Source organism: Martes martes (genome assembly GCF_963455335.1).
Source record: "Martes martes genome assembly, chromosome: 7".
NCBI lineage: Eukaryota > Metazoa > Chordata > Mammalia > Carnivora > Mustelidae > Martes > Martes martes.
The window spans coordinates 82267393-82279439 of NC_137894.1; positions in this window are offsets into that span (position 1 = coordinate 82267393).

The following is a 12047-nucleotide window of genomic DNA, read 5'->3' on the forward strand; positions in this document are numbered from 1 at the left end:
CGAGGGACTTCCCCAGAGTAGGCCATGGTGGTGGGATTTCCACCCCATCTACATACAAGGCCTCACCTCTATCACTCAACTCAATCAGGGCAAAAGGAAAGTTCCTGTTACTGAAAACATTCAGGGAGGTCTCCCAGGTGAGCGCCGGCTGTGCCTTCAGCCAGGTGAGCTGGGCCAGCAGATAGGCTCTGCTCTTGGCAGAAGAAGGAAAAGAGAACTGTAGTTACAAGTTTTCTCAGCTTCTCCCCCCAGCCAAGTCGACATCATATTTGTTCTAGGGCCATCTTTTATCCAAATAATATCTCAGTGTTTCCTCAAAGAAGATATCAGTGTGCTTGGTTTGGATGCACTGACTTCTTTCCAATTTCTTATTTCCCTGGGGCCACGTTCTCTTGACACATCTCTCCTCCACACATAGCAACCACACTAATTTGGAACTGGAATCCTACACAGAGAGGGAAAACACCCAGCCGAAAATAAATCCTAATTTTTTTTTTTTTTACCCACCATAGATTTAGTTGGAGATGAGAGGGGTCCTGTTTCAAATACACTGCAGTACAATTAAATACATAAACAGAAAGAATCCTTAAATATTCTGATTTGCTCACTGTTTACATTACAAAATTAATTGAATACAAGAACAAAGGCAAACAGCTGCAAATGGAGGAGAGGGGTGAACAGCCAAAAATATACCAGGAAACAAGAGCTGGTTTTCTGCTTTTTAAAAAAAATTGATGAATCCATTCCCCATGACTCCTTGCCTACCACTGATTTTTCTTATCAATGGGTACATAAGTAAAGTTGTTAGCTGTTATTATGGAACAAGCCCAAACGAAAAAGCCAAAAATGACAGAACACAGAGAATATTCCTTATGTAAATCCTGAATTCGAGAATGCCAAAAACCAATGGAAAATGACAGTGCCAGCTGACTTGGGACTTAGGACAAGACCCTCAAAGTTGCTTCCACTTTCTAAGGCTTCCCATTTCAGCCTTTGTCTCACTCACTATTGGCCAATGCTGCCCTCAACTCCGCCACTCAGGGAGTGTACGAGGCTCGGAGAAGTCAGTTCTGCCCTCTGAGTCTCAGGATCCTCACCTACCAGGTGAGGGGCACAGGACTAACAGATTCTCCAGATACCATCTCCCATGGTTCAATGCAAACTGTACATCTCACTGCCTTTTCCCCCTCATACTCTGGTCTAAGCCTGAGCCCGCTGGACGTGTGAGTATTATCACTAAGGATTCTGTAGGAGAAGGAGGGGCATCTGGTCTTTGGGTGCTTTTCTTGAAGTAAGACACATGCATTGTACATAAAACATCCCACCACCATCCAGGCAGGGGTCCTTCTGCTCCTTAAGGGGCAGGCAGGCCTGCAGGCTCTGTAATGTGATATAGTAACTCGGGGATCACAAAAGTGAGCTATCTTGCGAACCAAAATACTGTGGCTCAACTTTACTCAAAATCAAGTCCAGCCTGTTCATAACCAAATCCTCTCCTATGTAAAAAATTATCTAGAATTTATTTAAGTTGCCCCAGCTTTATAGTCCGTAATTATTTTTGCTTGTTCTTTAACACTGATGATAATAATAGACAGTACACTGTTCACCAAACCTCGTGTACATTTTGCAATACATTTCCATTTGGTGAACCTTGATACTTGGTTAGGAAATGTGTGATCTCATGAGAGCAGGTTTCCTCCAGACAAACCACTCTCGAAAACAAGTGAGAAGTTTTTGTCTTTAATTCCTGTTTTAGACATGTTATAAACATGCAAATTTATTTCCCAGTTGATTCAATCTGCCACCTCTAAATCTTTAGGGAGAATTACAGAAATGGAGATAAAATCTTGGTAATTTATTCAATTTTATCACTTCTACGGATCCCATAAAAAGACTCCATCTGTCAAATTATCTTTTCTTAAAAAAAAACCCACAAAAAACCTTTTATAATTTTCTTTATATGGGAATGTTGAAAACGAGTAGTTTAAGTATCTGTGTCATGAAAACTATTGACGTTCCAATAAAATCTGTTCTTTCTAAATTATCTGTTCCTTAGCCTCTTTTGAGAGGAAACTTCAGCTTCAATCATTTGTTTATAATTTGCTTGTGCAGCTTGGGATTTATTGCTTTGGGTGAATATATTATGGCATGTTTGGAAGTGTAGAATAAAATATTCTTATGTTAACATATTCTGCGATTTGGATTCCAATCCATAATCAGTACATCTTTCTTTCGAAATTTCTGCTGCCTTGGTTTTATGGAAAGCACAAACAGTAAGCATAAAGAGATGAGAAACCTAGCTGAATCCCATCTTTTATCATATATTTTAAACCTTGTTTCTGGAATCACAGGCTGCATGAATGCCAATGCACCTGAGTGGCTGAGTTCCATTAGAAAAACACCCCCACCCCCACCATGAATTTGCTGGTATCTAATCTTAATCGGGCCCTCCTTGCGCTAACCTCTGGTTAGCTCTCTCATTCTCTCCGTGACTATGCCAAAGCTTCACTTTTCTCTTGAAGGGCCCACCACCTATTGCGAGACAAAATACAGAATGCCCAGTTAAATTTGAATTTCAGATAAGCAATGAATAATTTTTAGTGGAAGTCTGTCCCGTGCCACATTTCATATGTCCTATATTTTTATTTGCTGAAATCTGGCAAGCCTGCCTCTAACGTCTCTTCCTCTCACAGCCACCTTTGTCTCCTGGTAAAATCTGAAGTCATTAGCAGGAACTCCCTCAATTTCCTGCCAGCTCTCCTTCAAATTCCCCTACCTTGAGATGCACGTTTACCTGTCTGTCTCCCACCCCAGCCACTAGCCTGTTCAAAACCAGCCTCCACAATGAGCTGTCGACCACTCCTGTGTGAGGTGTCCTACACAAAAAAGTACAGAGCTTGAGGCTGTATCCCAAAAGGAACGCGTCCCACAGAGGCCCGCCCTGGATGACTGTGTTTAATGGAGGAGAAGCAGGAATGAAATGTATGGACCCAGGAGCTAGTCTACGGAAAACTCTTCCAAATTTTATAGGAAAGAAGCCTGACAGTTTTCTCAGATTTGACAACGATCTTAAAATATTTACACGACATCATCAATAATTATTGTGATGCTCAAAGGAAACTTTCGAAACTCAATTTTTTAAAGCTTGAACAACCATGCTAGAGGAAAGAGAAAATTACCTATTTACTCTACGAAAAGTGATATTGCAAAACCATTATCATATGAATCAGTGATTAAAACTACAACGTCAAAAATTTAGGGGAAAAGTATTTTAGAGGTACTTAAAGGACTTAATTTTTTAAAAATTATGTGACTTTCTAGATTTTGTGATGTGGCATTTGCCAACTTCTAAAAATGTGTGATTATTGTCATTTCTCTTTTCAGTCTAAATAAATATTTTTGGACCTTATTTTATATTTATAATTTTGTAGTCTTTTTCTTAAAATGGCCTTCACTATTGTGTGAGCTTCAGGGTCTTTTCAAACCTGGATTCCTTCTCATGTGAAGAAATGCCAGAATAGAAAGCACAACTGAGTCCTTATTGATCAAGGTGGAAAATTTATAAAACCCACACCAGGTGGAAAGGGAAGCAGACAAAGGATCTAGAAAATCCCTTGAGAGAAACAGGCAGTGAACTTGATAAATTCCAGAAATGAAAAGCAAATGCCTTTGGCAGCTCTTGACACATTCTTGGAGTTCTCTTCACTGACAAGTCAGGTTTATTTTGGGAGAAATGGTTTCCTTTCCTTTGCTCAGCCCTCTAGTCAGATTCCTCAGGATTCTGTGCTTGTCCTTTCCTCTTTACTCTGCACAGTGAAAAAGTAACTACACCGTCTCATCTATTCCCAAGTTTATAATCAATGCTTATAACCTAATGGCGTTTGACTTTCTGTCCGACTTACCTCTCTCTCTCTCAAGTTTCATACTCAGAGGAACGCTTCCGAGCATTTTCCCAGCTCACAGCATCACTCCAGCAGCCGCCTCCGGGGCAGCCATCTTGTGTGTTGCGCTCTGGCCCCCAGGCCACAGTTGGTTGAGGAAGGGACAGTCATGTGATCCAGGCCAGAGTTCCTTTTTCTGTACATTTGGAATCCGGAGAGAGAGGGCAAAAGATCAACTGACTTTCCTTCTCCAGAGAGCTAGACCTGTTAAAGGTAAGTGAGGCTGAGCTGTGGGGCAAACCGTTTCCACAGCAGAGACTCAGGAGAGGCTGGTGCACAAGCAAAGAGAAGGAGCGCGTGTGTGCGGAGAAGCAAGGCTGACTCCTGACTCCTGGCCAGAGTGGCTACCCAGCTTCCCAGGTCTCTGTTTCAGAACCTCCCGAAGACCCTGTTGACAGGACACCTCTGCATTCCCATAACATATTTCTCATTTTAACTTAAGTTAGCATGAGCTGATTTCTGATACTTGCATCCAAAAAGATACATCTAACTAATAGAGCCAGCAGGTCATATACAAATTAATCAACCCCAAAGCATTAACATAGAAAATTCTCTTTCCAGAGGAAATCCTGCTGTTAGATTTGAGGGCATCTGAAAATTTTTTTCTAGGTAGAATTTTTGGAGCTTACTTCCATTTAATTACAGAAAACCTTATTGTTAAATATCATCAGCTTCATTACAGTCATTTGGATCACAGTCCAGCTGTTTCTTTATGGATATATAACTTTATGTAAATTGGATTTCCCTGTAGGAGATTGAGATTATTCCAACTTTTCCTGGAGTGATAGAATGAGCTGCAAATTGATAAAAATTATCCTTATGAGGTTTACCAATAATAATTACAGGAAATATTTCCTAACATGGCATATTACATTGGAGTATATGCAAATAAAGCCTGTATTTAAATTTTTAAAGAGCTCCCTTTACCTAATGATACAACCACATAGTATTGATTTAATAACTATCATTTTCTAAAATGACTTTACAACTGCATCTTAAAGAACTTAAGAAAGTGAAGAAAAATAGATTCCCGTATGGGTAAAATGTGTGGTAGAGTGGTTAATGTCAAAAGTTTTCAGGAAACGGAAACTTCAGAAAGTCTCTTCTTACCAGCTATGTGCTAGAATCCTTATTGCAGTATGATCTAAGAACTGGAAACAACCTAACTGTCCAACAATAAGATATTAGTTAAGTAAGCCACAGAAATCCCTGTAGCTATTAAAAATGATACAGGCTTAGAATTGTTGATGTGGAAGTATATTCACTGGGGAAAAAACAGGTTATAAAGTGGCAGGTTTCAATCCCATTTTTGTAAAATAAATAATACTGTATGAATCTGGAGTTTCTTTTTTTTTTTTTAAGAAGAATCTTTTTTTTAAGATTTTATTTATTTATTTGACAGACAGAGATCACAAGTAGGTAGAGAGGCAGGCAGAGAGAGAGGAAGAAGCAGGCTCCCTGTGTAGCAGAGAGCCCGATGTGGGGCTCGATCCCAGGACCCTGGGATCATGACCTGACCTGAAGGCAGAGACTTGAACCCACTGAGCGACCCAGTCGCCCCGAATCTGGAGTTTCAAATGATGTATGCCAAAATGTAAATGGCAGTGCTTTTCTCAAGGTGATGGAAATAGGGATGAATTATTTGAATTTCTTTTTTTTTATGATATACCTTTTTAAAACAATGTACACGTATTACCTTCATCATTAGAACCAACAGTAATATTATTTTCATTTTTTAAAACTCAACTTGAAGGGTAGAGTCCAAGAGTTTGGGTGTCGAAGAAACAGTAAAAAGCTTCCCTCATCCAACTCCACCACTCCCACCCTCTTACTGCCAGTGCTGGAACCCCTTCTGGAAGATTCTGACAGACCCTCGCCCAGACTTAATGAATGAATAGGAAACTCACAACTTTCCACGTATAACAAGATAATTCTGATGATGGTGGAATTCCATTTGGGATGGGAATAGAGTTTGGGGAAATACAGAATACTGGGGGGCACTAAGGTACAGAGGGCCTCCAAGACCTAGGGTATACCCGTGATCAAGTGCTCTGTACAAGACAAGGGGAAGAACAAGCGTTCTTCCTGAAGGAAATGGGAAAGAGCTTTGCAGAGAAAGATGAGGAGAGAGGGCATTTCACAAGCTAGAGAGAAGCTGGGACCACTAAAGCCATCTCTGAGAGGGGCTGGTGGGAGTTCTTTCCACCCAGGACACCATGAGACTGTTACTTGGTTTGTTTGGGTTTTTCTTTTATTCCCTGTGATGTTAACAGCTCCTTGTCTCTTCTGCTTTGCTTCCTCCCACTCTAATTTTTTTTTAGTGAAAATCAAAGTCGTGGGTAACTTTAAGCCTCAACCGACATGCTGTGAAACAGCACCCAGAGTCAACATCACCCATAAGGCCGGAACTTACCAAACTCTCAGTCACAGCTTGGGACCTGGTGGTCCCTGAGGGAGGAGGGTCCGTCTTGCTGGGATTCCACAGGCCCAGGCCCCAGTGGCCTGTGGGAATGGGTTACTCGGGGCAGCCCCTCCCAGAGCTCTGCTCAGAGCAGCTCCCAATCTGCGTCTGCCTCAGTGCCTTCAGTTCTGCTCTGTAACAACTCAGGACGTTTCATCCTGGTTCTGAATGAAAGATAAAGGCATGATGATGCCCTTGAAATATTAAACCAAAGTAATTTTCATTCCCCGTAAGTGGTGTTGTCCTATGACCCCTCACTCATTGAGTCAGTGGGTTTGACTACTTCAGGGAAAGGCTGCATACTTCAGTAGAACAAAGTCATTACTCAGCTTGGAGTGCCAAACTAAATTTCTTCAGTTCACAGCAAGATAATTCCAGACTTTGTTAAGAGAAAAAAAAAGGTTTTGCCTACTTTCAAGAAGTTTTCTTTTCAACCCTTAAAGAGCAAAGCTCAGGGGTCTGAGCCCAGAACTTCACTAGAATGCTTTGGTCTTCACACTGCTGTGTGTGTCCCCCTGGGAGTGCATGAAGATTTCCTAAGGGATACGTGGTCACTGGGGACTTTAAGGGAATGGTTTTCAAAATAATCAACTTCCGTGTGTATTCTTTCCTAAAATTAACCTACTTTTAGAATTTGCAGATGACCCTGCTTTTTTTCAAAGTGTTCTCCTTTTTTACAAAAGAAAAGCATACCCTTCATTGTCCAGAATCCTAAAATAGTACATTGCCCAAGGGTACAAAAACCTCTGGGTCATTTGGCCAAATGACTGGACAGTTGGAAAATGTGTGCCCCCGAGGGAAGGTTCTTTGAGAGTATCCCCAGGTGAGCTCCCAGGAAAATACAGAGGGTCATGGGGCCACATCTCATCTGGGCTTCAGCATCATCCATGGCCAAGGGCCTCATCTGTTTATCTTTGTTTCATTGTATTAGAATTCAGAAGTGATATGGTTGTCATGAGGACTTACACTGAAACATTGACTTAAACTGGGAAATAAAATCCAGACTTGTCCGGACAGAAAGTATGGTTGCTTTGGCTGACAGGCTAGAAAACAAAAACTGACTTCGCCAGTTAGGTTCTGCGTGGTTATTTTCCATATGTTGAATGAACAAAGGTTTTGACGAAAATCTATTTAGAGCATATATATGATATAAAATACACGAGAGATAACATCTTTTGCAACTATTAATCATGAGATAAAAATTTTCAGATGTCAACCTGAAAATGTGGAAGCTTTCAGAATTCTTGTAGAGGGTATAAGAGGAAAGTTTGCTAGAAAACCGTGTAGAGGGGCACCTGGATGGCTCAATGGGTTAAGCATCTGCCATCAGCTCAGGTCATGATCCTGGAGTCCCGGGATCAAGCCCCACAGCAGGCTCCCTGCTCAGTGGGGAGTCTGCTTCTCCCTCTCCCTGTGCTCTTCCCTCTGCTTGTGCTCTCTTAGTCTCAAATAAATAAATAAAATCTTTAAAAAAACAGTGTAGAGAGGCAGGGTAAGGTGGAAACCCACTTTTGGTTAGACATGAAGGGGAAGTGAGGTGAAGGGCAAGAGGTCCGATGTGAGTGTGGGAGCTGCCACCCCGGGACAAACCTAAAAATCCAAGAGCGGGTGGGGAGTTGGGAGTACATGGAATGAACAGATAAATTTGAGAGAATCCAGAGCACAAGGACTTGTTTCTTGCCCTCCGAGACTTGGTAGCTGAGGAAAACCTCAAGCATCTTAACCCACTATATGAAGTAACCCTAGGGCAGTGGGCACGGCGGTCAAGTATCCTTAGGTAGAGGAAAGACTTAGAGACTAAGGCCTGGCTGCCTGTGGCAGTCACGTGACGTGAAAGAAAGTCCCAAGACCCTACAAGACCCACTGAGGGATAAGCAAGGTGACCAGGAGTTCAGAATGACCAGATCTTTAGAGGAAGGAGGCGGAACTCCCCCGGTGCAATCCTACTCCCTCCCTCCTTCTCCCTTCTGTGCCCTGATATCATCCAGGAAGAAGAAAGGAGGCTGGTTGTAGGAAGAAATCTGGAGGCGGCAGTTTTAAACCAGCTGCCGGACTCCTACCCTGCAACTGTGAGTCATCAAATAATTTACACAGGTAAATTTTCATTAGTGTCATATATACAGTCATTGAGTTTTATGTTGTTGGTTTTTTTCTCTATTCTGTACTTTTTTCCTCTAATTTTTATCTAAATTCAAGTTAGTTAACATATAGCTCAGTATTGGTTTCAGGAGTAGAATTGAATGATTCATCACTTGCCTAGAACACCCAGTGTCCATCCCAGCAAGCTCTCTCTTTAATGCCCATCACCCATTTAGTTCATCCCTCTCCCCATCTCCCTTCCAGCAGCCCCCAGTTTGTTCCCTGTAGTTAAGAGTCTTCTCTCTTGTGGTTTGCCTCTTTCTCTGTTCTTATTTTTCCTTCCTTTGCCCAGTGTTCATCTGTTTTCGTTCTTAAATTCCCCGTAGGAATGAAATCATATGGTATTTGTCTTTCTCTAACTGACTTACTTCCCTTAGTATGACCCACTCCACATAATACACCCCACGTAATCCTTCCGCATAGTTGCAAATGGCAAGATTTCCTTCTTGTTGATGGCTGTATAGTCACTGAGTTTTAGAGCTTGAAGGAACTTAAGAGAATGTCAGCCCTTTGCTCTCATTTGACAAAGATGGAAACTAAAGCCCACAGCGAGCTCGTGGGTTGGCCTATGTTTGAGAGCTGGTATCAGCAGTGGTGACGTCCACTGGCTCACCTTAAGACTGAGTCTTTGGTAGTCCTTTATGGCACCTGCCCTCTAATGCTTTTTATTTACTTATTTTTAAAGATTTTATTTATTTATTTGACAGACGGAGATTTCAAGTAGGCAGAGAGGCAGGCAGAGAGGGGGAAGCAGGCTCCCTGCTGAGCAGAGAGCCCAATGTGGGGCTCGATCCCAGGACCCTGAGATCATGACCTGAGCCAAAGGCCGAGGCTTTAACCCACTGAGCCACCCAGGTGCCCCCCTCTAATGCCTTTTAGAACATAAATTCTCCGTACTCCATTTAGAGGCTCTGCAGTGTGTTCAGAATACCTCCAGGTTGGCTGAGCTGCCAACTCCTCCAGAGTAGCCCAAGAACACTTGACATCGTCTACTGGTTTAACGGTATATGAAGAGAACAACGGTGAAACAAACTTCGTAAGCACTGGTATGAGGCATCATGGAAGCCCTTTACAGTAGGGCTGCCCAGCTGAACCTCTGCGACTTTGGAGATGCTCTGTACTGGCACTGTCCAATATTGTGGCCACTGGCTGTTGAGGCTTTTGAGCACTAGAAGTGTGGCCAGTAGGACTGAGAAACTGAATTTGAGATTTTACTCAGTTTTAATTAATTGTAACTTATATATGCATAATCACATGCGGCGACTGTACTGGACAGTGGAGATCTAGAATATTCATAAAATGAGGTTCCTCGGGGCGCCTGGGTGGCTCAGTGGGTTAAAGCCTCTGCCTTCGGCTCGGGTCATGATCCCAGGGTCCTGGGATCGAGGCCCGCGTCAGGCTCTCTGCTCCGTGGAGAGCCTGCTTTCTCCTCTCTCTCTGCCTGCCTCTCTGCCTACTTGTGATCTCTGTCTGTCAAATGAATAAATCTATCAAATAAATAAATGAAAAAAATCTTTAAAAAAAAAGAAAAATGAGGTTCCTCTTCTTTTTAATCACAATGATCGGGAAATTGGTTGAAACCAGTAATTCCTGGCCTACATACCAATGTCTTCCTCAGATCCTTTACCTCCCAGTGCATGAGGAGACAGTATTTTATACTGTGCCAGAACATTAATCATTCCACAGAAGATCAAACATGTTCCTTTGAAGGCCAAAGGCTGAGCATAACTCTTAATCACTAGACCAAGATTTATTTGTATTATTTAGTTTTTTATTGTCTTTTACTGTACATGTGATTTTCAGAATTTTAAATTCAGTTTTAAGATCTTTAATGTCTCAGTAATGTTTTCCTAATTCCCCTCCATTTTCAGAGGATAGTTGGTCTCTAGTGCTCCTATATCTACTACTTATCACTGCATAAAAATGATCCCAAAACTTTGTGACTTAGAACACCAACATCTTCACTGTCACCAGTTTCTGGGGATCTGGAACCCGGACACGGCTTAGCTGGATTCCTCGGCTCACAGTGTCGCAAGAGGCTGCAGTCAAGATGTCAGCAGAAACTGTAGTCATCTCGAAGCTTGACCGGGGTAAGATGTACTTCCAAGCTCCTTCCTGGGGCTGTTGGGAGGCCTCAGATCCTGGCTGACTGCTGACTGGAGGCATCAATTCTTTGCCATGCAGGCCTCTGAAAGTGCTACTCACAACATGGCCACTGGCTGGTGGCTGCTCTCTGTTCCTTGCCACATGGGCCTCTACACAGAACAGATCACAACATGGCATCCTGCTTCATCAGAGAGAAGGCAAGAAAAACCAAAGACAGCATGGGAGCAAAGGGCCTGCTCTTTTGTAATCGAATCTCAGAAGCAACATCCCATCACTTTTGCTCTATCTTGTGAGAAGCAAGTCATTAGGCACATCTCGCACTCCAGGTGAAGGGATTAGACAAGGGGGTGCACCCCAGAAGGCAGGGATCATCAAAAAACAATGTGAGAAGCTGATCTCCACAACTACTTTAAAGAAGGCTCTTTTCCCTGCTGGTCTAGCCAATCTTGAATCTTAGCTTCAGGATCAGCTCTACCCAGAGTCACACCCACCATGTGGGTGTGTCCAACATCACTCACCTAGATAGTGGGAGAACTAGACCTAGAGCCCAAGGCTCCGAAGTTCCTATCAGTCCTCTGTTTTCTCTGATATGTGTTTGGTTAGGACTCCACTACAGGTACATGGAGCCCCACAGTGCCAAGCAAACGCATTTCGACTTTAAAACACAGGCTTTAAGGCTTCTAAACAGAAGAGTGCTATGACAGAAGTGATTTTTAAAGAAAGATTAGTGTGTGATGACTGTAAAGTGAATTGGAAAGGGAAAGACTGGAAATTACATTAGTTCCAGTTTATTTACACTTAGCAAATTTATGCTCTACAGTTTTGTAGTTTGTGACTGTAGAAACAACCCATGTGTTTTCATAAGTCTTAATAAAATGGTCTTTAAAAGAATTATTTGGGCCAAAAATATGTCAAATAAAATGCTACATTGGAAAGTCTATGACCAAGTTTTATAATACACAATATTTTCGCATGTGCACATTGAAATTAACTCTAAAAATGATCTCCAGTGAATTTCCAGAAATGGTGTCTTCTATTAACACAAGCAGCTCCTGGGAAAGTTAGAACTTGAAAACCCTGAGAAGATACTGTTGTCTGTAAGATGTTTTAAAGTACTGTCCTTCTAAGCCTCCACCTCCAGCCATGAGAACACACAAACTTGCATTTAAATGAGTAGGATGGCGTGGCTAAGTCTTCTGTTTATCCATCAGTATTCACCCTCGCCTTCTTCTTTTAATAATGAATTTTCTGAAGCTTAGCTGGGCACATCGCCCAGTCAAGACTACATTTCCCAGCCTCCCTTACAGTTAAGTGTGTCCATTAAGACAAAGTTCTGGCCAATGGGCTATAAGTGGAGGTGATGTAACTCCTTCCTGCTGTGTCCTTAATGGGACAGGTAT